Raw genomic sequence first — 22,847 nt, 5'->3', positions numbered from 1 at the left:
ATTGCTTTGTTATGATTTTTTTTTACTTTTAAGCTGGTTCCAGGGATGCTTTTTATGGTATGCATATGGTTTTTTTATGGTTACTGTGTTTTCTGCCTCCTCTCCTGAGCTGTGTGGAAAGCCCATGAACTATGATTCCCATGAGGCTCTGCCAGCAGCTTGTGTTAGTCAAGTGACATTGCTGCTGACCACAGCCCACTAATAAGCTCCTATTACAATGCATGAAGTACTCTCCCACATGAAGAAAGCTCTTTCAAATGCATAATCCTAGGTTTTGGACTACTATGATATGCAAAAACAAACAAAAAACAAAAAAGCAACCACATTTTAAAAATGGGTGATTTAACAGCATCAGTGATTTGACTTCAATGCAAAACTCTAAGTGCGTAACCAACCCAGGACAGAACAACGGTCTGAGTCAGTATAAGATAGTCTGATGTTCTTATGCCATATCTTTAGCACACAGGCATGGCTAGGATTCTGGAAGGAGACATACAATGAATCTTGATATTTCAAGTATTGCAGTTTTAGTATCAATAGATGCCAAACACTACCACACTTTTAGGTTCCCAAGTGAGAGGACAGAAATATGAAAACAATGGGAGATGTAGTGTGATGTCTTATCAGAAAAACAGATCAGATTAAGAGATTACTGTGGGAAATAGGGAGATGAGCAATGGAGAAGTAGGAAAAGGACATGGATGATTAGTTGTTGTTGTTATGTGCGAAGTCGTGTCCGACCCATCGCGACCCCATGGACAATGATCCTCCAGGCCTTCCTGTCCTCTACCATTCCCTGGAGTCCTTTTAAGTTTGCACCTACTGCTTCAGTGACTCCATCCATCCACCTCATTCTCTGTCGTCCCCTTCTTCTTTTGCCCTCGATCACTCCCAGCATTAGGCTCTTCTCCAGGGAGTCCTTCCTTCTCATGAGGTGGCCAAAGTATTTGAGTTTCATCTTCAGGATCTGGCCTTCTAAAGAGCAGTCAGGGCTGATCTCCTCTAGGACTGACCGGTTTGTTCGCCTTGCAGTCCAAGGGACTCGCAAGAGTCTTCTCCAGCACCAGAGTTCAAAAGCCTCAATTCTTTGACGCTCGGCCTTCCTTATGGTCCAACTTTCGCAGCCATACATTGCAACTGGGAATACCATAGCCTTGACTAAACGCACTTTTGTTGGTAGGGTGATGTCTCTGCTTTTTAGGATGCTGTCTAGATTTGCCATAGCTTTCCTCCCTAGGAGCAAGCGTCTTTTAATTTCTTTGCTGCAGTCCCCATCTGCAGTGATCTTGGAGCCGAGGAAAATAAAATCCGTCACTATCTCCATTTTTTCCCCATATATTTGCCAGGAATTGAGAGGGCCGGCTGCCATGATCTTTGTTTTCTTGATGTTGTTTCAAGCCAACTTTTGCACTCTCCTCCTTCACCCGCATCAACAGGCTCTTTAGTTCCTCTTCACTTTCTGCCATTAGAGTGGTATCATCTGCATATCTGAGGTTGTTGATATTTCTCCCTGCAATCTTGATCCCAATTTGTGACTCCTCTAATCCCGCCTTTCTCATGATGTGCTCCGCATACAAGTTAAATAGGCAAGGCGACAGTATACAGCCTTGCCGAACTCCTTTCTCAATTTTGAACCAGTCAGTGATTCCATGTTCAGTTCTCACTGTTGCTTCTTGACCTGCATATAAATTTCTCAAGAGACAAATAAGATGCTCTGGTATTCCCATCTCTTTAAGAACTTGCCACAATTTGTTGTGCTCCACACAATCAAAGGCTTTAGCATAGTCAATGAAGCAGAAGTAGATGTTCTTCTGGTACTCCCTAGCTTTTTCCATGATCCAGCGTATGTTGGCAATTTGATCTCTAGTTCCTCTACCTCTTCGAAATCCTGCCTGTACTTCTGGAAGTTCTCGGTCCACATATTGCTGGAGCCTAGCTTGTAGGATTTTGAGCATAACTTTGCTAGCATGAGAAATGAGTGCAATGGTGCGGTAGTTTGAACATTTTTTGGCATTGCCCTTCTTTGGGATTGGAATGTAAACTGACCTTTTCCAATCCTGTGGCCATTGCTGAGTTTTCCAAATTTGCTGGCATATTGAGTGTAGCACTTTTACTGCATCGTCCTTTAAGATTTTGAATAGTTCAACTGGAATGCTGTCACCACCACTAGCTTTATTGTTGCTCAGACTTCCTAAGGCCCATTTGACTTCACATTCCAGGATGTCTGGCTCCAGGTCAGTAACTACCCCACTGTGGTCATCAGGGATGTTAAGCTCGCTCTTGTATAGTTGTTCTGTATAATTTTGCCACCTTTGCTTAATCTCTTCTGCTTCTGTGAGGTCCCTACCATTTTGGTCCCTTATCATACCCATCTTTGCATGAAACGTTCTCTTCATATCTCCAATTTTCTTGAAAAGATCTCTGGTCCTCCCCATTCTATTGTTTTCTTCTATTTGTTTGCACTGTTCATTTAAGAAGGCATTCTTATCTCTTCTAGCTTTTCTCTGGAATTCTGCATTCAGTTGGGTGTATCTTTCTCTTTCTCCCTTGCCTTTCACTTCCCTTCTCTCCTTAGCTATTTGTAAAGCTTCCTCAGACAGCCATTTTGATTTCTTGCATTTCCTTTTCTTTGGGATGGTTTTAGTTGCTACCTCTTGTACAATGTCGCGAACCTCCGTCCATAGTTCTTCAGGCACTCTGTCTATCAGATCTAATTCCTTAAATCTATTTGTCACCTCTACTGTGTATTCGTTGGGGATATGATTTAGTTCATACCTGAGTGGCCTAGTGCTTTTCCCTACTTTCTTCAATTTAAGCCTAAATTTTGCAACAAGAAGCTCATGATCTGAACCACAATCAGCTCCTGGTCTTGTTTTTATTGACTGGATAGAACTTTTCCATCTTTGGCTGCAGAGTACATAGTCAATCTGATTTCTGTGTTGACCGTCTGGTGATGTCCATGTGTAGAGTCGTCTCTTGGGTTGTTGGAAAAGAGTGTTTGCTATGACCATTGTATTCTCTTGACAAAATTCTACCAGCCTGTGCCCTGCTTCATTTTGTACTCCAAGGCCAAACTTGCCTGTTATCCCAGTTATCTTTTGGCTTCCTACTTTAACATTCCAATCCCCCATGATGATAAGGACATCATTTTTTGGCGTTGCTTCTATAAGGTGTTGTAGGGCTTCATAGAACTGATCAACTTCAACCTCTTCAGCAGCAGTGGTTGGTGCATAGACCTGGATCACTGTGATGTTGAATGGTTTGCCTTGGATTCGAACTGAGATCATTCTGTCATTTTGGGGATTGTATCCCAAGACTGCTTTTCCTACTCTCTTATTGATTATGAAGGCTACTCCATTTCTTCTGCGAGATTCTTGTCCACAGTAGTAGACCTGATGGTCATCTGAATTAAATTCACCCATTCCTGTCCATTTTAGTTCACTGATTCCTAAAATGTCAATGTTCAGTCTTCTCATTTCTTGTTTAACCACGTCCAGCTTGCCTTGATTCATGGATCTGACGTTCCAGGTTCCTATGGAATAAAAATCTTTACAGCATCGGACTGTCTTTTCGCCACCAGTTACTTCCACAACTGAGCGTCCTTTCGGCTTTGGCCCAGCCGCTTCATTCATTCTGGCGCTACTCGTACTAGCCGTCTGCTCATCCCCAGTAGCATATTGGACACCTTCCGACCTGAGGGGCTCATCTTCCGGCGTCATATCGTTATGCCTATTGGAACTGTCCATAGAGTTTTCATGGCAAAGATACTGGAGTGGTTTGCCATTGCCTTCTCCACCTTTTGTCAGAGCTCTCAGCTATGACCTGTCCGTCTTGGGTGGCCCTGCACGGTATAGCTCATAGCTTCACTGAACTACGCAAGCCCCCTTGCCCACAACAAGGCAGCGATCCTTGAAGGGGGGGATGATTAGTAATAGAACCCTATTCCTGAGACTTGAAGTTGACTTGGTTAGCCATTTCTTTATCTTTCCATATTTGTAAACAACTGACAGTCCTGGTAAACCAGCCACTTAGTGCTTCCACTAATTAGGCTAGAGGAGATACAAAAGATGATGGAGGCTGTTGCTTTGAAAATAGACTTTTTAAAAAGTTGCTTGGTTTCTTTGACACCTTGACAGATCACTTAGTCACTGACAGAGATTAAAGTAATTGCACCCTGGAAGTGATTGCTAAAATCTTGCTTTTGATATTCAGAGTCTAGTTCTGCTTCACTGCTTTTTTACTATTATTATTCTCCCTGCCATTTTTCTGTTTTGAAAGTCAACTTTGTACAATTAAATGTTTTTAAAACACCATATTTCAAAATCTGTAATATGAAGGAGGGTGACTTCCTTGAATATAAAGCAGGACATAGAAGGTGAAACTACTGTTTCAAAATATTAACTAAAAATCTCAGTTTAGCCATACATAGCTTATTAGTGGCTATGGTAAAGTGGTAAATATATGCCTCAAAGACATAACAGGTTTTCCAGATTGACTCAAACATTGGTTCTTTTAAACTGAGGGATTAAAGTTGCAGCTACCACTTGAATAGAAGACAAAATTCCTGCTGCCAAACATGTTTGGATTATAGATGAACTTCAACAGAAAAGGACAGCAGTTGTTCAGGTTCTAGGAACAAAGTAGCTTTTCATTCTGCAACTACAGGCATTGTACCCAGGAATGCAATGGGTGCTAGGATGTACACCTGCACTGTGGCCTTCCTGAGGGCTGGCTACATGGCAAAGGCAACTGTCCACCCCTGGACTCTTGAGGCATTGCCACCAAGCCCCAAGGAACATTCCAGACCCAGGGGTCACCAACCTCCAGCTGTAGCCTGGAAATATCCTGGAATTGGACTATAGAGATCAGTTCCCCAGGGTAAAATGGCTGTTTTGGAAGGGAGACTACAATAACCACTCATCTCCAGAGTCCTGGAGATGGAAGGGCTTGTTTGGGAGGGGGAATAATGGGGCAGAGAGGTTGCAGGATGGGAAAGGTTGGGCCCTGGGATTTGCTGGAATTGCAGGTCATTTCCAGGAAACAGATAAGCCTCCCTTGGAGAAAATCCCTGGCTTTGGATTCCATGCAGGTGCAGGGATGCCAGGCTCCAGGTGGGAAATGAAGAGAAATGCTGGGTGGTAGTAATTGCTCATAACAATAAACATCAAATTCATAAATATGACACAGTTTCTTCCTTTAATAAAAATATTTAATTGATAGCAAAATTTGTTTAAAGAACTGAACAACTCTCAGTCAATATGTTCTTCAGTTCATTTCAGTATCAGAGTAAATAAAAACAACAGATTTATATTACAAACAAACATGAAAACATTGGTTGGCAAAGAACTTGTAGAGGGTTTCTCAATTAATGCTTCTGTCAGCTTTTCTCAACTTTTCTACCATTGAGAAACACCAGAATTTTTTTAAGGATTTGAGAAACCCCAGAAGTGGGATCTCCAGGGCCCAGCTGGAGACTAGCATCCCTGGCACTGATCAGGGATGGGACGTGGAGAACCCACAGAATGAAAGCTCCTCTCCAGACTCCAGAGAAAAGTTCCCCTGGAGAAAGGGCTGCTTGTGATGGGGACAGTGTTGTACACCCTTCCATGCACACACATAGAGAATATAGAATACAAAAGCATTCCTCCCTTCTGAAATTGCAAACCTTATTAACCACAATCCATGTAGGAAACACCTGAGTATCTGCCTCCTTAGGTCACTCTGAAAAGTCATTGGCCAGAAGGAAAATAATCATATAATAGTCAGTGAGCAAGTCAAAAAAGACTTCCACCATCCTCCTGCAACAGCTTCTTCTGCCTGTGCTCTAGCTACATCTCTGCCAGGCAATGGTAATTTGTACAGCTTGGTGTAGTGGTTAAGAGCAGCGGCTTCTGATGTGTGGACTGGATTTGATTTCCTGCTCCTCCACATACTGGGTGACTTTGGGCTAGACACAGTCCTGTTAGAAACTGTTCTCACAAAGCAGTTTCTCTCACTCTTCCTCGCCTACTTCACAGGATGTCTGTTGTGGGAAGAAAGGAAGGTGACTATAAGCCACTCTGAGACACCTTTGGGCTGTGAAAAACAGGGTATAAAAACCAACTCATCTTCTACTGGGAAGTTGCTACTGGGAAACAGTGTCTCTCCCCCCCCCCCTGCACATGTCCCCATGGCATCATGGTGCGTATGTGCCCTGTCTACACTTTCCCCATCCTCCATGCCAATGGTTTCAAATTTGCTTTGTTGTGATGGTCTTAGAAAGACTGCAGCAATATCAAGGTGGTATCCATATGGAAAGGGGAAGTCTATATCTTTCCATTCCCACCCATATCAGCATTATTTTCCCTGCTGCAACTGCCTGTGATGGCTACCCCCAAAGCATTCCTCCCTTCTCAGATTGCAAATTGCATACCTCACATGACTTAATCATGAATAAACATTCCCAGGGCAGACACTTTTCCTGGCTGTTCTGGATCCCAGAGAACTGGCAGGGGGCATTTCTGGGCTTCCTACCACTCCCCATCCAGATGGTGCACAGAGGCTGCATCAAGAGGCAGCTCATTCCACCTCAATGTCTTCCAAGTTGAAAGAGGCCAGGAGGCCAGGGCAACTTACGGGCAAGCAGGGCACCCAGCAAACCTCTGAAAATGGCAGGAAGTTGGAGTCAGAGAGCTGATTCCTTATTAGCCCTTCTTGGCTGAGAGCTCCCTCCTGATTGGGGATAAACTACCAGGGTTGAGGTCCTTCTGTATTGGGGCTAAACTATCCTGGCTGAGAGCTATGACTTATTCATTAGTAAATATTCCCAGAGAAGATGTATTTCCTGATTGATCCTCATAAACATTCCCAGGATAGAGGCTTTTCCTGGCTGTCTACATGCAATTTGAACTGATTGGCCCTCATTGGCAAAGTGTTCTCTCAATTGGTGGCATACCCAATGGGAAGGCAGATCAGGTAGGGAATGAGTTGCTGCAAGCCAAAAAAAAAGCCCTGGCTCTGGTTGAGAGCAGTTTAATCTCTTTAGGGCTGGGAACTCTTAGTAGAATTTTATCGCTTGACCATCGCATCCTATGGGGGATGTTGTTACCTGGAAAAGTATGTCAGGAGACACTTGTTAAGTGGGGAATTGCTTGCGAGAGGTCAAATTGCCTATGTTTTACAAGGTAATTCTCCCATTAAGAGCTCACAGCATACAACAGATAGTAAAATAAAATAATAAGCAGTCTTTAACAGAAAGCAAAATTAAATGTCCATAGACCAAAACATAATAGACATATTAACAGGCTAACAGGTGGTGAAAGAAAGCTTGGAAAGGAATAGGGTCCAGGGAAGCAGGTCAATAAAAGAGATATTTACCATTCCTGAAGAGGCGGAGACAGAATCAAAATGACCAGCGGTTTGAAGGGCAATCTAGATAAATCTGGGATTCTAGAGTAGCAGGCAACCAGAAAAACAATTTAGTTTGCCAGGGCAGGAATTCTTATACTCTGTTGTATGGTTGGATGTGCTTGAAACTGCGCATACACAAGGTGGTCTAGCTCAGGATCGAGACCAAAGAGAGATGGGTCTTGATAGGTTTAGGTAATAGGTGTTGATGGCTCCAAAGAAAAGAAACCATGAGGGCACAATGGGAAACTTTCAGGGGTTTCCAGAGACTGGCTATCTGGATGGGGGAAGTTTCCTTCTGGAAATGTGAATCAGAGATATGAGACAAAGATCTTGGGCTAGGACTCTGCTGACCATTTGAGCAGCAGTAGAATAGAGGGGGAGTGTAGAGCACGTTGTAGCTGTCAGTTCAGACCAGTGGCTTCTGTTGAGCTAAAGTGTAAAATGGAGTCCTGGCTGACAAGAATGCAGGGTATCTGGATTTGCTTAAGCGTAGACTTATGGTGGATGCCACAGGTGTGCCAGTTCAACAATGAGAGTTTCTATCGCACAAAATAATGTACTGAGAGAAGTGGTCCTGGTGTTAATCTTACCTATCAAGTCCTTTGTAGAAAAAGTGGGATATAAATATGAAGAAGGGATGAAATAATTTTTTCTGTAATGATAAGAGTGCTTAGTATCATTTGAGAATGTTTCAGTTCTGCACATATCTATTTTTTCTTTCTTTCTGCAGTTGTGTAGAGCTAACCCATGTTTGTGATAGATATTTTGTTCTTAAGTTATGAAATCTCACTGCTGGTACATTCCTCCTCCTTTATCTGCAATAAATGGAATAAACCCCACTAGTCTTTGTATTTTTAGCTATGTGCAGGAAGTTATTAGACTTTGAAATGAAAAATATCATAGATGAGCTAATTTTATGGCCCTGAAACCACAAAAGCTACGGAATAATGAGTGAACATTAACTGCATATGGAAAGCATGACTGTGACTGCAATGGACAACGGCCATTTTCTTTCTTTCAGAAGGGAAGTTTACAGTAGAACTCCCCATTAGAAAACGACAAAGGGACAAAACCATTAACAAATATGAGAATATCTTAATACCTAATATCTTAACACCCCCACCCCAATGAACAAAAGGGTATGTGTGTAAAAAAATCCTCCAAAACGATAGACACAATGCCTGTAATATTAAGAAACAAATTACCTCAGTGGTCACTGCTAGGCAACCACAACAGTATTACCAGCCATCAAGCCTTGATATCTGTCACTAAAAGGCAGTGTGAAAGACCAGGGCCATTTCTCAGCCTGTGTGGACTTTTGAGGGAGGGTTCATGGGAGCCAGTGAGCACCAGACAATTTGCTACCTTCCCACTTGTATGAATTAACCAGTTTTGCTGCTTACTGTGTCTATAAGCTATCCTATGAAAGCCAGTATGGTACAAAGGTTAGCATTTCAGACTAGTTGGTGGGGAGGACAAGGGGAGAGGCCATGGGACTTTCAAAAATATTGGAGAGGAAAATGATCTGTGTAAATGAAAACCAAGTATTAAAAAAGTATCTCATTTTTTAAATTAAAAAACGCTACCGTTTATTTCTTCTCTTTGCAAACTGCCATCAACAAGGCAGGAGAAAAGTTATTTATCTGTTTATGTGATTTCCTCCTCATTCTGCACCCCAGCCCTGGTTTTGCTTTGTTTTTCATCATTAACATTGTATGAGCATCATTGCATGTCTCAAGTCAATCTGCTACCTGGCAGACAGTTGCCCAGATGGACAATAGGTTGCTTGAGCAAGAAACCAACCATGTAAGCAGAGACTCAGATTCATATTACATGGCTGTTTCAGTAATAAAGCAAAACCCTTGGAAAAATTGTTTGCCAATACCATAAGTTTCAAACATAAGCTCCATTTACGATATATAAAATAAACTTCATTGCTTGGTATTTTATGTTTGGCTTTATATTTCCTTTTGCGGTGGAGTATAAGAGGAAATAGACTGTTTAGACCCCAAATCAGAGGTCACTGTCAGCTAGTTCCTAGGTTTTTTTTATGAGGTGCATTTTTGTGGAATAAGAAACAATCTCTGCTGTGCAAGTGATGAAAGGCAAAAATGTAGTATATAAAGAGGGGAAATTAATACTAAACAAGATTTGGAAAATAGCATTCAATCAGAAGAAAGTTCTGTTACCTTGTCTCCATCCTTATAAACAGATCACAAATTTGATTTGTAATTTGTATGATTATTGGTATCAAGAGCCAGTGTGGTGTAGTGGTTAAGAGTGGTAGATTCTAATCTAGGGATCCGGGTTTGATTCCCCATTCCTCCACATGCAGCCAGCTGGGTGGCCTTAGGCTTGGAATTCCAACTCTGTGTGCATTCACTCACTACCTGATTGGCCCTCTGGGACATCACTCACCCTGGAGGAACAATCAGGTAGGGGATACCCCACCCCCAACCACCTCCATCTCCTACCACCCACAGGAACAGCTAGCAGTCAGGTGAGCTGTCCTAGTGGGGTGGCTGGGTGTGTTGAATGGGTTGGGTGAGAGGGAGGGAGAGGCTGGTTGCAGGCCAGCTGGCCAGCCCCAAGGAATCCTCTGCCTTGGCAACACCCACCCGAATCGGGGGGGGGGGGGCAGAAGGCCTCAGAGACTGCTCCTCCCAGCCCAAACGGCCCTGCCACCACATGGCCAGGCTTTGGTGGTACCCACCTGAGTTAGGGGGTCAGGAAAACCTTGGAGTCACTTCTTCCTTCTGGCCTGAACAGTCTTGCCACCACCTTAGTGGCACCTGGCTTTGTCTGGGGGCACCAGGAAGGCCCCGGAGATGCTACCTTAGGCTTTATCAGGTCTGCACCAGCAACCACAGGCCTCTCCTAGGGTTGCTGAGCACTGGGGTGGCCCTCTGAGGCCTCAAAAATGCCACCCTGACTAGGCAGCAACAGTGGAGGTGAAGGGTGGCCTGCAGGCAGAGGTGGGGGTGGAGTGGCAAGGGCAAGTCCTGCCTAGTTCCCATTGTAATTTTTTTTACACAGTGGGCTTTTTTGCTAATAGCTAATACAAAATGCTATGTCATAATGTGGTGGTGCTGCACACTTTCAACTGGCTGCTCTCCAATGTCTTGCTTAAACACTGTGGAGTCCCTTAAGCCTCAGAACTGGATGCAGAGGTGGTGCTTCATCTTATTCCTCTCTTGCCCAAGCAGCAACTCTCTTAGCCTTAAGATGAGCCTGCTTCTCCTCCTCAGTCATCACTGTCTTTTGGCTCCACCCCTCCCCAATTGGCAGGTAATCCCAACCCAGATTCCACCTTGGCTGGTGTCCTGGCCTAAGAGCCTAGTGGCTTTAATTGCTTCCTGCCCTTGCCTATACCTCTCCCATTATATCATGGGTTCAAGTTAGATATGAATGCAGATTTCCAATCATCAACTCTTTTATTTAGCCACTAGCAACCTGTGAACTTCAAACAACAACTGAGAATTTATCTACAATTTCTGGCATCTGCCACTGCCTGTCTGGGGTATACTCCACTAATCCCATTTTTGCTGCCGGTCTAGTTGGGTAAGGCTGTTCTTGGCTGCTTTAGCCTCTGCTTCACTAGGGACACCAAGGAGTACCTGCTTAGCTATGATTTCCACAGTGGGACAGTCAGACTCCAGTCTGATAACATCTGATCAGGACATGTAATCAAATGGCTGAAAGCTGACTATTTTATTGGATATCCATTGAGATCAAGGATACATCCCAAAATAACACCACTGTGTTCTTTTGTCTTCATGACACACATAGAACAGAATCCTGAGGCACAAGAAATAGAATCAAAATGGCTATTGTTCTATCTGTGGGCAAGATCAGAACCAGGTAACCAACAGATTTTTTCTTGCTGAATTCAAGCTCACTTGCAGCTCAAAGCAAAACTTAGTAGACATTGCCTCTTAAAACAGCCATACTCAGACTCCAAGCATTATTTCAGCAGAACCAAAATGATTTGAGCTATTCATACAAACACACACACACACACATCCAACATCATCAGGCTCTAAGGCGGATCTCTTTTCCAGATCCCTTGATTGAGCCAGAAAGTTTTCTTTCATCACTCTGAAGCCTTTATGTGCTTCACAATGTCCTGTTTCCTTCTCTCCGCTATAATCTGCACTGAACCCACCAGATGATGAGCAGAGCCAAGAACCAGTCCATCCGCTTGACAGCATGGAGTAGGCAAAAATGTTTCCCATCCTATGCCAAATACATAGGCATGAACATATCTTCTATATCAGCCTTTCTCAATCTTTTTATCTTTGAGAAACCCCTGAAACATTCTTCAGGCTTCCCAAAACCCTGGAAGTGATGTCAGCAGGTCACTCACACCTCCCTGCCACACCCCTGGAAATCACATGTCACCAGAAGTGATATTGCCCAGACACTCCAGAGGTGACATCAGACTTCAACACCTCCACTCCTCCAACATCAGTAAAGGCCTAGAAAGAAGGGGAAGTGGGGAGGAGGAGAAGGAGAGTTTGTTTTTATAGCCTGCTTTTCACTGTCTGAAGGAGTCTCAAAGTGGCTTCCCACAACAGACACCCTGTGAGGTAGGCAAGAGAGCCCTGATGCTACTGCTCTATGAGAGCAGCACTATCAGGTCTGTGACAAGCCCAAGGTCACATACATGGCTGCATGTAGAGGAGTGGGGATATCAAACCTGATTCCCCAGATTAGAAGCCGCCAGATTAACCACTGCACAGTGCCGACTCTCACACCAAGATAGCTCTGGGAAGATATTTTCTTAAATCAAACTGGTTGGTTACAGTCAAAACTCATTGGTTTAACTATAATTATGTACTACATTGTGACCAATTTTGTTGTTGTTGTTCTTGAGCATCATTCCAACATCAACCACTGGATGTTTCCATGATATACTTTATGCCTGTTATCAAAAAGGCATCTGGAGCTTTGTGCAGACCTTGGCTAATGATATATGAAACTTGCAAGAGGAATTTCAGTTCCATTTCTAAACCCAAAATGGCAGAATTTCATAGAAAATCCATTCACCAATTTAATTTTTTTCCTGATTCTGTGCTGCCATTCCTTCTGTATCTTCAGTTGCTTACTTTAATTAGAGGTTGTAAGTCCCCCCCCCCCCGCAAAAAGGCTGATATTGCAAAAATGCAAAATGCTCATTATAACTGTAGTATAATTGAACAGCTTTTATAAGGGAATAGGATTGTGGTCTACTACACTGTTTACTGTATATAACACATTGCTTTTTCTGCATTGGAGTCTACCTTTGTCATCCACTTTCTTCATTATACTGCATGCCATAGTCATGCCTTTCGGGGTATTATTTTCTTATTCTGCAATCCTAGTCCTATGTCATTGTTTGTTGCATGTATACTATATTGCTGGATTGTTTAAAAATATCTTGTAATTTGGCTTGAGTTTCAGGAAGAAAGGCAGGATATAAATGAAGAAAATAAATAACAGAAACAGACATTTTTAAATCCTGCATATGTGTGGAGTAGATCTGTAGGCCTTTTTTTCTGTGCTATGATTTCAAAGCAGCTATGAGTAATGCTAAAACCATAATACTATAAACCAAATTTGATTTTTGACAGATTTACTTTGCAAGTCTGAAGTCATCTGGGTAAATAATTGATATTAGTACAAAATTCATAATTACAGTGGCTTTCTCTGCAATAAGATAATGCACAATCTGTAAGTGAAAAAGTTATTACCAAGTGTAAATAAAGATACGATGGCATTAGTTTGTTATTATGATATTAAGTTAGACAGTTCTGAATCTGCAATTCATATCTGAATCTGCAATTCATATCAGTTCAGGGCACTGCATGTTCTTCAACATTAGATTTCAGAAGAAACAAATCATTCACTTCAATGGCTCTAAGGGAATAAAGCTTTAACTTTATTCTTCCTTCATAAGTTTCCTTTGCCACCTTAACTACTTACAATTTCTTTTTTTTAAAGCCTAGTTTGAATATGAATTACCTAGTACAGTACAGGAGTAACCCAAAGCCTTTTGAACTAAAAGAGAAATACTTCCAACAACTTTAGCCAAGCCTCACTTATATGGTACCTTTCTGTTTTGTTCAAAACGATCTGCTGCCAGATGAGATCAAGTATTTCTGGCTGGCAGTCTAGATGTGATAATGATTTGATTTCCCCCCCTGAAACTTTTGCATAAAGGGATAAAGAGAAAGAACTGGAATGTGTAATAAATAAAGGGGATTATCAGAGGATACAAGGTAATGTATATAAATCATGGAAAAGTTATAAGAACATAGTTATTTACATTGATCTTTGTGTTATTTTTAAGTGATTTTGAACATTTTGATGGCTTTTCATATTTCTTCAATGCTAGATAGGTGTGTTTTCATAAATTTTTCTACTCTTTATGCATCTTCAGGATTCTAGTTCAGAATCTTGTTTGCTATAGCACTGATATTCTGTCTGTCTTGAATATGTTTATCCTGCTTTCTACCAAGGAATTCAGGGGCTTTTGCATGGTTCTTCCTCATTTTAGCTCCACAAAATCTCTGTGAAGTAAGTCTGCTAAGACAGAGTGACTGGGCCAAAGATACTTAGTGAACTGTATCGTCTAGTGGAGATATACAAATTTGGGACTCCCCATTGTAACCACTACACCTTTGTATATATATTATTCTCTTTTTTAAATCAAGAATTTCATGGCCATTTCTGCACAAGGAAAATGTTCCTGAACAGCCTTTGCATGTTGGCAGCATACAGAACCCCCTTCACGTGATGTCACCAACAGCCCAAGGCTGTCCAATAGCCTGGTTGAAATTTAGCCATTTTTAAATTGTGATTGCGGGAATCCAGAAAACTGGATTTACCATCCTAAATCACGTGAACTACTGGTGAGCCACCAGTGAGCAACCAGGAATAAGACCATATGGAGGGGAAAACACACAACAGTCTCTGCAGCGTTGTCCTGCCCTTGCTCCTGCCCTCCCCCCTCCATTTCCTAATTTGAATAATTTTTTTAATGGTGTGGTCCATGTTGCTGTGCGACTGCAAACCTACATTATCCCAGGTGAAATAAAATCTTCTTTAAAGTGTCCATGGTCTTCTTGGAATCAAGCAGGCAAAACACAGCCTCCCTTCTGTTTTCTGGTGGTGAGGAATGAGCTGGGAAAGGCGGGGGGGGGCACGTGATCTGGAAGCCACCTCCCAATCATACAGGGGTCTGAGCAGCTTGATTTAAAGCCAACCATTAGCACAAAAATATCTTCTTGGGCTCCAGGGACAATATTCAGCATCTCAGAAATCCACCCAGACAGAAATAAACTTCAAAAAATCCCTAGAATTAAAAAAAAAAAAAATGGGGGGGGGAATGATGTATTGTTCTGACATTTCTCCATAGTAGCAGGGCAGTGTTGATTTTATTAAAGATGCATATTTGTTATGGCATTACCGAATACCAACATGGGAGTGTGGGGTTTTTTTAATTAATTTTGGGGCTGGGGGGAGATAATTGGTGTGCTGTGATTGATCGCTTGCTATAACTGACAAGCCAAGGAGCAGAGGGAGAAGTTCGGCTTATTTTCCCTTGCAGCCTGAAGGGGGCAGAGAGAAAACGTGGGAGGGGTCTCCCTGTGAGGAGGGCTGCAAATGTAAGATTTACCATCTCATGTTTGCTAGCAGGAAAGTACTTGCATTTTACCCCTCTGTGTGGAAATGGACCATGTGTTCTGTTATCCATAGTCTCTGTCTCCCAAATGCCTTCACATTCATCATCTCATAATGAGATTTTCTCTGAGGCAATACTTGTTAACTATGAGCAGCTGCTTTTGCTGAATTCTTGATATTTATAATTTCTTTTTGATAATAAATTGCCAACACCAGAGATTAAAAAAATGTTTTTGAGCAAACTGAACCTTGAACTACCAATGGCATTTAAACTTTGTTCAGAATTCACCCCTAAGAGGCTTATTATTGATTTGACTCAAAGAGCCCTCCAGGTAGATTTGAAAATACAAATTCTATAAAATAGTAAATATGAACTATAAGAACGTATCCCCGGATTATAACTAGTAATGGTTACTTCCACATGGGGATGATTCCTCATTTTGGTCTTATTGCCATAACAAATACAAACATATTTTTCGGCCGTGGCCCCAACCTGGTATAATGCACTCCCAGAAGAGCTGAGGGCCCTGTCAAAGTTGTCAGCTTTCCGCAGGGCCTGCAAGATGGAGATCTTCCACCAGGCGTATGGTTGAGACCAGGTTGGGGTCCCAGAGTTATTATCAGAGGATCCCTAGTGTTGTGAGATCAGGACCCTCACTCCTAATGAAAGAACTCCTTGACCACAGCTATGGGGGGGGGTTAGAACATGGTTTTGCCATCTTTCAATGTGATATGTGGATTTTTAAGGGCTGTATTGTTTTTATTGTTTTATTGTGAACTGCCATGAGTCTTTTCGAGAGCGGTAACATACCAATCCAAAAATAAAATAAAAATAAAGATTTTAAGCAACACACAGCTTGTTCTTTCCCTTCCCTTCAACAATTACCATCCTCTTGCCTCCAGTGGGCTTTTTACTGACTTTTAAAAAATTGGCAGTTGGGTATTAAAATACTTTTTAAAAAAAGGAAATCCCCTGCCGGTGGTGTGTCTTGATGTGGGAAATGGCTGGTAGAAGGGGAGGTGACACCAGATGTGGCATTGAATATGGGTGGACAGGTGTGGAAATCTACAGCTTCCCTTTCAGACTTTCCTATGCCTAGGAAAACATGAAATGAAAATGCTTGGATGATATTGATACATGGAAGGCTCCAGATGGAAATGTGAGACAAGAGTTTTACAAGGAAACAACCAATAAATGCAAAGCAAAAACATACTCCTACATAGCCTTTGTTCTAAAACTATCTCTTCAATAATATTTTGGTAACCCCATTAAAATCTTCTGTTCTACATCCTGGCATGTGTACCACAAGGCCTTAACAAGGCATTTAAAATTGTTTAAGCCTATTGCTTTCAGAATGATCAGGTTCTGTAGCTATCATTCTGCAGCTAACATGGTAATAAAACATCACTATAGATTTGTGATGTAAACAAATTCCTGAATTCTGCGTAATATATTTGTAGATATAGCAAAAGATTTTTGATTCTGAGTCTAATTCAAAACTAATTTCAATTGAATGAAGGTGACCAGATATTAAATTAATCTGTATGACATTAACAGATGTTCATGAGACTTTTTGATGAAGGGAATGTTCTCATTTTATAGCCCTACACTTCACTGCCCCAGTTCAACATGATAAGAAAATCTATCAAATGATTCATCTTCTTTACCAGCTATTGAAAATTTAGTATCAGCCCTTCCTTCTCAGCTGTCTTAACAGAATAAGTCAAATCTATATGGTGTTATTTAGCATGCAAAAATGTTTCCTTCTAAGATATTCATTTTGAGTTTATGGATACAGTTAAGGTTGCATTGTATATGGGATGTCATCATGTTGCCTTTGAGTGGTAATTCCTAGAAGGCAAGTTATGCAAAACAAAACAACTGTGGGTACCAGCAATTTTCTTTTCCCTGTCTATCAGTGAGGTTCTGCTAATAAAGCTGGTTTCTCTTAGCAATATTACCTTAGGGCATCGTCGTATGGCTGATCTCCTAAAAGAGATGGTTGTCCTTTCCATCAAAAAAGATGGAAAAGACAACCATGCATAATATGTGTGGTTTCATATCATTACACAGATGTGCAGGATTAAGAAATGGAATGAAGAGCAAGCTGTGAAGATTATTTATTAAAACTTTGGCTTTTTTTTTAAAGCTTTGGGTTCTGGAGCCAGCAGTAAGAGTGGTGCCTTCTAATCTGGCAAGCTGGGTTTGATTCCCCACTCCTCTTCCACATGCAGCCAGCTGCATGACCTTGGGCTCATCACAGACCTGATAGAACTGTTCTGACAGAGCAGTCCTGTCAGAGCTCTCTCAGCCTTACCTACCTTTTTGCAGTGGGGAGAGGAAGGGATGGCAGTTGTAAGCTGCTTTGGAACTCCTTCAGGCCTTGAAAAGCAGAGTATAAAAACCAAGTCTTCTTCTTCTGGATTTGGGGAACTGTCCCAGCAGGTTATAACAAGAAGCCATGTTGGTAGAGATGGTGCAACAATTTTAATCTCAGAGCAATCTTATCCTCTCTGCCAGAGGTCAAGTTTATGGATGGTTCTGAAAATATGCCTGCTACTAATTGTTCCACAAGAACTGAAAATCATGTTTCACATACAATGTGGTGGCCAATTCAACAACACATTAATTTGACCATGTCAAAATTAAATGAATGGTCCATCTGTTAGACGTGTTATTTGTTATTTCTCCTCATATCAAAAGGTTTATGGACAGTTTTTCAGTGAATTTTGGATGAAATGCAATGTTTTTTTTAATGAGAAACTACATTGAAAAAAGGAATGCTTTGCACTTAGGGGCAGAAAGATAGCTTTATAACAACACCCACAAAATTCAATGGGGAATGGAATAAGCTAGTTTAGGAACCAATTCAGTGTAGATTTCTGTTACGATGTTTCTGAACTTGAATAATACATTCTGTTCAGAATATCTGCAGGGTGTTTTTCCATTTTGAATACTAATGGCAAAAGTCCAAGGGCAGAAAAAATTGGCATGACCTTACCATAGAAGTAAGGGACAAGGATAATAAGCCATGCTAAGGGCAGAAGATAGAAGCCTCCACCTTTGGTAGTGATCAATGCTGCTTCCACACACTTTCCACATATTTAATAACTACTTTCTCTGTACACTCATGAGAACTAGATGCTTGTGATTTGTTTAGTGGGCTGATTCACAGCAAGCCAAATTTATCTCTGGATCCCTAGATTTTGTGCTGCAATAAGATGAATGTATCAACTACACGAGTACCTGTTAGTCACCATTAGAGGGGGATAAAACACTACAAACTTCCCTCCTCTTGGCACTGATAATATCTGCGCTATGAGATGAATGTCACAGGTGTAACCAGCAAAAGGAGGACAAAGTTGTAAAGCTTGCAGTCTTTCAAAATTGCTAGGTAACAGGTCAATGAAGTAAATCTTCTAGTCTTGCTTCAATATTTCATCAGAATGAATTCATAAGAACTATATAGGACCCTATCGAAAACCAGAGCTTTCTTGGAGTCATCCTCAACCCAAAGGCTATCCCTTCAAAGTTAGCAGGAGACAAGAAGGGGCAGAAAACTTACAAGCCTCAACTTAGCTGAAAGTGACCCTTAAGTTTCAATTTTGAACTCAGCATCCACTTCTTTAGCAGGACTGTAACAGAAGCATTCAATCTGGGTCCTGCTCTCTTATCTGAACTCTTGCTTCAGTATTCACAGAATTAACAGTCCTGAGCATTGCACTTTGTCTTTTGCCATTTTGTTCTATCTTTGTTTAGGTTGTATTCAATTGCATAATATAGGATGAAATGTGGTTTTCATATAGAAGAAGAAGTCTTGGTTCTTATATGCCCTTTTTTTCAACCCAAAGGAGTCTCAAAGTGACTTACAGTCACCTTCCCTTTCCTCTCCCCCCAACAGACACCTGTGAGGTGGGTGAGGCTGGGAGACCCGTGATATCACTGCTCAGTCAGAACAGCTTTATCAGTGCCTTGGCGAGCCCAGCTGGCTGCATGTGGGGGAGTGCAGAATTGAACCCCGGTTGCCAGGGGGAACCCCTGCTCTCCTAACCACTACACCAAACTGATTACATGCAAACTGATTACAAGCAAACCACTACACCAAACTGATTACAAGCAAACAAAGAATGAGAGAACCCTTCTACTGAGAACTTGGTGAATTTACTGCAAGGGAAGAAACAATATGAGGAAGAAATAAAATTAGGGATGTGCTGCAGACCTTAGCAAAGAAAAGAGTTAATTCTGTACCATGAACAATTTTGCAACTACACAAAATGCTCATCATCTTTGGTGTAGGGGATAGGAATGTGGCTTCTAATCTGGCAAACTGGGTTTGATTCCCCACTCCCCCACATGCAACCAACTGGGTGACCTTGGGCTCGCCACAGCACTGATAAAACTGTTCTGACTGAGCAGTGATATCAGGTCTCTATCAGCCTCACTCACCTCACAGGGTGTCTGTTGTGGGGAGTAGAAAGGGAAGGCAACTGTAAGCCACTTTGAGACTCCTTTGGGTAGAGAAAAGCAGCAAATAAGAACCAACTCGTCTTCACATTTGGGTGCAGTACTCTAGAAATTCAGTTGATATGTGGCCCATTCCATGGGGCCATGGTAAGTAATGATCAAACATATATGTGAGATGCTAAGGGAAGACAGGATGACATGCACATTTCAGTAAGAGGAAGAGAATTTGTACCAATGAGTCTCATTCTCTGGCTTTGTGAGTGGTAATCATGACTACTGATGATCTCAGACCTCATCAGTTCCCCAATCATGAGGATATTCAGGACCAGCACTGGGAAAGAAGACCTCATTTTTCCTTTCATATTTCAGCCATTCTTGTTTGAAAACAGGTATCTCCGGTGGCAAAGGAAGAACTCTCAGCTGGACTACAAATCAATCCTAATTAAGATCACTGTGATGATTAAGAACTTCCCACACAGGGAGCACAATTAGGATTTTATTAATAGTCTCAGAGATTCATACACCAGATGCATTTTCAACAACATGAATTGTGGATTTGTTATATTTCCTGCGGGGCTGGAGGTTTGGTTATCATTAACTGGAGAATAAGATATCCTATTTCTCTTTTTGCACCAATATATTTTTATTATGGGTCAAGTGCTTTCAGTAAAAGGGTTGGTTCGACTTATGAAGTGTACAAAACATAGAATTCAGTGCAAATCACTCAAAATCATGAGAGCCTGCTTTTTAAATTATGTAGTCATTACTGTGGTTTTCACATTTAATGACACTTGGGGAGTCTCACCTTCCCACAGGGAATATTTTGACTTCATTGTTGCAAGTGTATTGTTCAGTCTGGGACAGTCTATGGAGCAAGCTGTATGACAATTTTCATCTTCCAGATCCCATTGAGTTTTTTTGGGTTTTTTGCATGTGCATTTCTCCATTTGTTTATGTTATTGAGCATGCACCCATCATTTCATATATGCTTAGAGGGCAATTTGTTGAGGAAGTCACTATGTAAATATCAGAAATTCTGAGAACAGTATGGAACATGATTGGTTATTTGTACTTATCAAGAGGGGCCATGGCTCAATTTGCCCAGCATGAAAAGGCCCTTGATTCAATCCTTGGCATCTCCAGTTGAAAGGATCAAGTAGCAGATGATGTGAAAGACTTCCAACTGAGAGTGGTTGCCAGCCTGAATAGACAGTGCTGCCCTGATGGACTAATGGTTTAATTCAGTATAAGGCAGCTTCTTGTCTTTACATAAATATACTGCTTATTTACACATGAATTGAGTTCCTCATTGAAATGCCTCCATTTTTCCCCTTCTGAATTTCAAATTCAATACCATGTTGAAAGGCTTTCCAATTGCACAGTAGCTACTTCTATAGATTTTCCAACATCATTTGCTTCATATACCATAGTGTCATGACCATGTGGAGGCAGCTAGTCATAGCAGACTTTCATCATAATGTTGGATGAAAGTCATACATAGGGAAAGATAGATCCTAACCCACAAAACAATTATCATTTCTATGAGGTGTGAAATGTTTGGCAAACTGTATGAAAAGGTTGGTGCCATTTATTCTCAATCTAAACAGCCCACCTTCTTTTCCTATTAATCAATACTGCATCGTGGTCAAAAAAGACTCAAGAATACAGGGGGGGGGGGATGACCCAAATAATGCTGCCCCAGGATGCCTCTTTTGATAGTAAAACAAGTTACAGGATAAAAGAAAATGATTTTTTTAAAGCAATACAGTTATCATGAGGCAGTCCTAGAATGCACTCATAACAACTGATCCCAAACCAAACAGCTTACCTGACCAACAGGACTGTTAGCAATAAATGACACAGGGTATTTTGACACAAGAACCTTGCAACTGTGGAAACTTACTATGAAATGCTGATGTTTTGTGCACCAGAAATAACGCAAACTGAAAACAGGGAGGTGACAGTGGTACTGATTAAGGGGCAGACACAGTGAAGCAATCATCCTTTTTTACATGGTAGAACATATGCAAACTTCTTGGACGCAGGTTTCTTCTTGCAACCACAGAACTTTGGTCATGTATTGCAAGCCCACATTAGAACAAACTAGACATCACTCTTTAGGCTAAACTGTAATGACCACCAAGCTCAGTTTCCCTGCAATCACACAGGGAGAACACAGGGAGAACAGAGGGAGGAAGATGGAGAGAGAGAGAGGGAGAGAGGATATCTTAATTACTACTGTTTACTACTGTTTAAGGAGTTCCTCATGGGTGGGATATGTCATTACTCTGAAAACATAATCTGACTCACAGTATTAGCTGCAGGCCTCAGTCATGGCAGAGGAAGAGGAAGGAGAGGAAGAGTGGGGTTTTATGCCCCCCTTTACACTGCCCAAAGGAGTCTCAAAAGCTTACTATCACCTTCCCTTCTTCTCTCTGCAACAGACACCCTGTGACAATTTCCGCACGGAGGCGGAAAATGCGCGCCACCTTCTGCTTGTTAATGTATGATGGTAAACTGTATGTTTGGCTGCTTCCGGATGGGAGACTCCTCCTACCTTATCCCATCATCTTGTTGTGGCTTTTTGCTTTCCGACAAAGCAATGGAGAAACTGGAAGTGTGGACAACCTGCTGGTTTCTCCCAGCTACTCAGTTTGTCAATCAAAGTAAGTGACCAATCCCCTCACAGCAGTGGTTTTGGGGACTCAAACATCGCCCCCCACTCCCGAGTCCCAAAATCAATTTCCCATAGCAATGCAAACTACACCATTTTTTAAAAAAAATTTGGCATTCCGGAAATGGAGAGGGGAGGGTGGGGAAACTGCTAGCAAGACTGTCACACATTTCTTCATCCAGACAGGCTTGTCCCAGTTTTTTGCCCCATTATGCACCATGACAAGAAAGGTGAAGTGGATTCTTCTGCCTTCTCTTATTGCCCCTGGTTGTTGCCAATATCATGAGGAAGCAGCATTAAAATCCACAAACAGTGAGAGAGGCTGGGCAGGGGCAAACTCCTTGTGCAAAAACGGTCCCTTGTGAGATAGCTGGGGCTGAGTGACTTCTGAAATTTCTCTGTAAATACAGCTCTAAAAGGGCTGTAACTAGACCAAGGTCACCCAGCTGGCTGCATGTGGAGGAGTAGAGAATCAAACCTGGTTCTCCAGATTTGAGGCCACTGCTCTTAACCACTGCACAAAGCTGGAAGAGGAGGAACAGCAGCAGCTGCAGACAACAGTAAACACAAAAAATTACACTGATTAGGGGTTTCATTACTGATTTATGGTGATCATTTTAGAAGTCATAGTAATGACCTAAAACAATGATTTCC

Source organism: Paroedura picta, chromosome 8, assembly GCF_049243985.1.
Source record: "Paroedura picta isolate Pp20150507F chromosome 8, Ppicta_v3.0, whole genome shotgun sequence".
Classification (NCBI taxonomy): Eukaryota; Metazoa; Chordata; class Lepidosauria; order Squamata; family Gekkonidae; genus Paroedura; species Paroedura picta.
The sequence above is the reverse complement of the archived record's forward strand: the minus strand, read 5'-3'. Positions refer to the sequence as shown.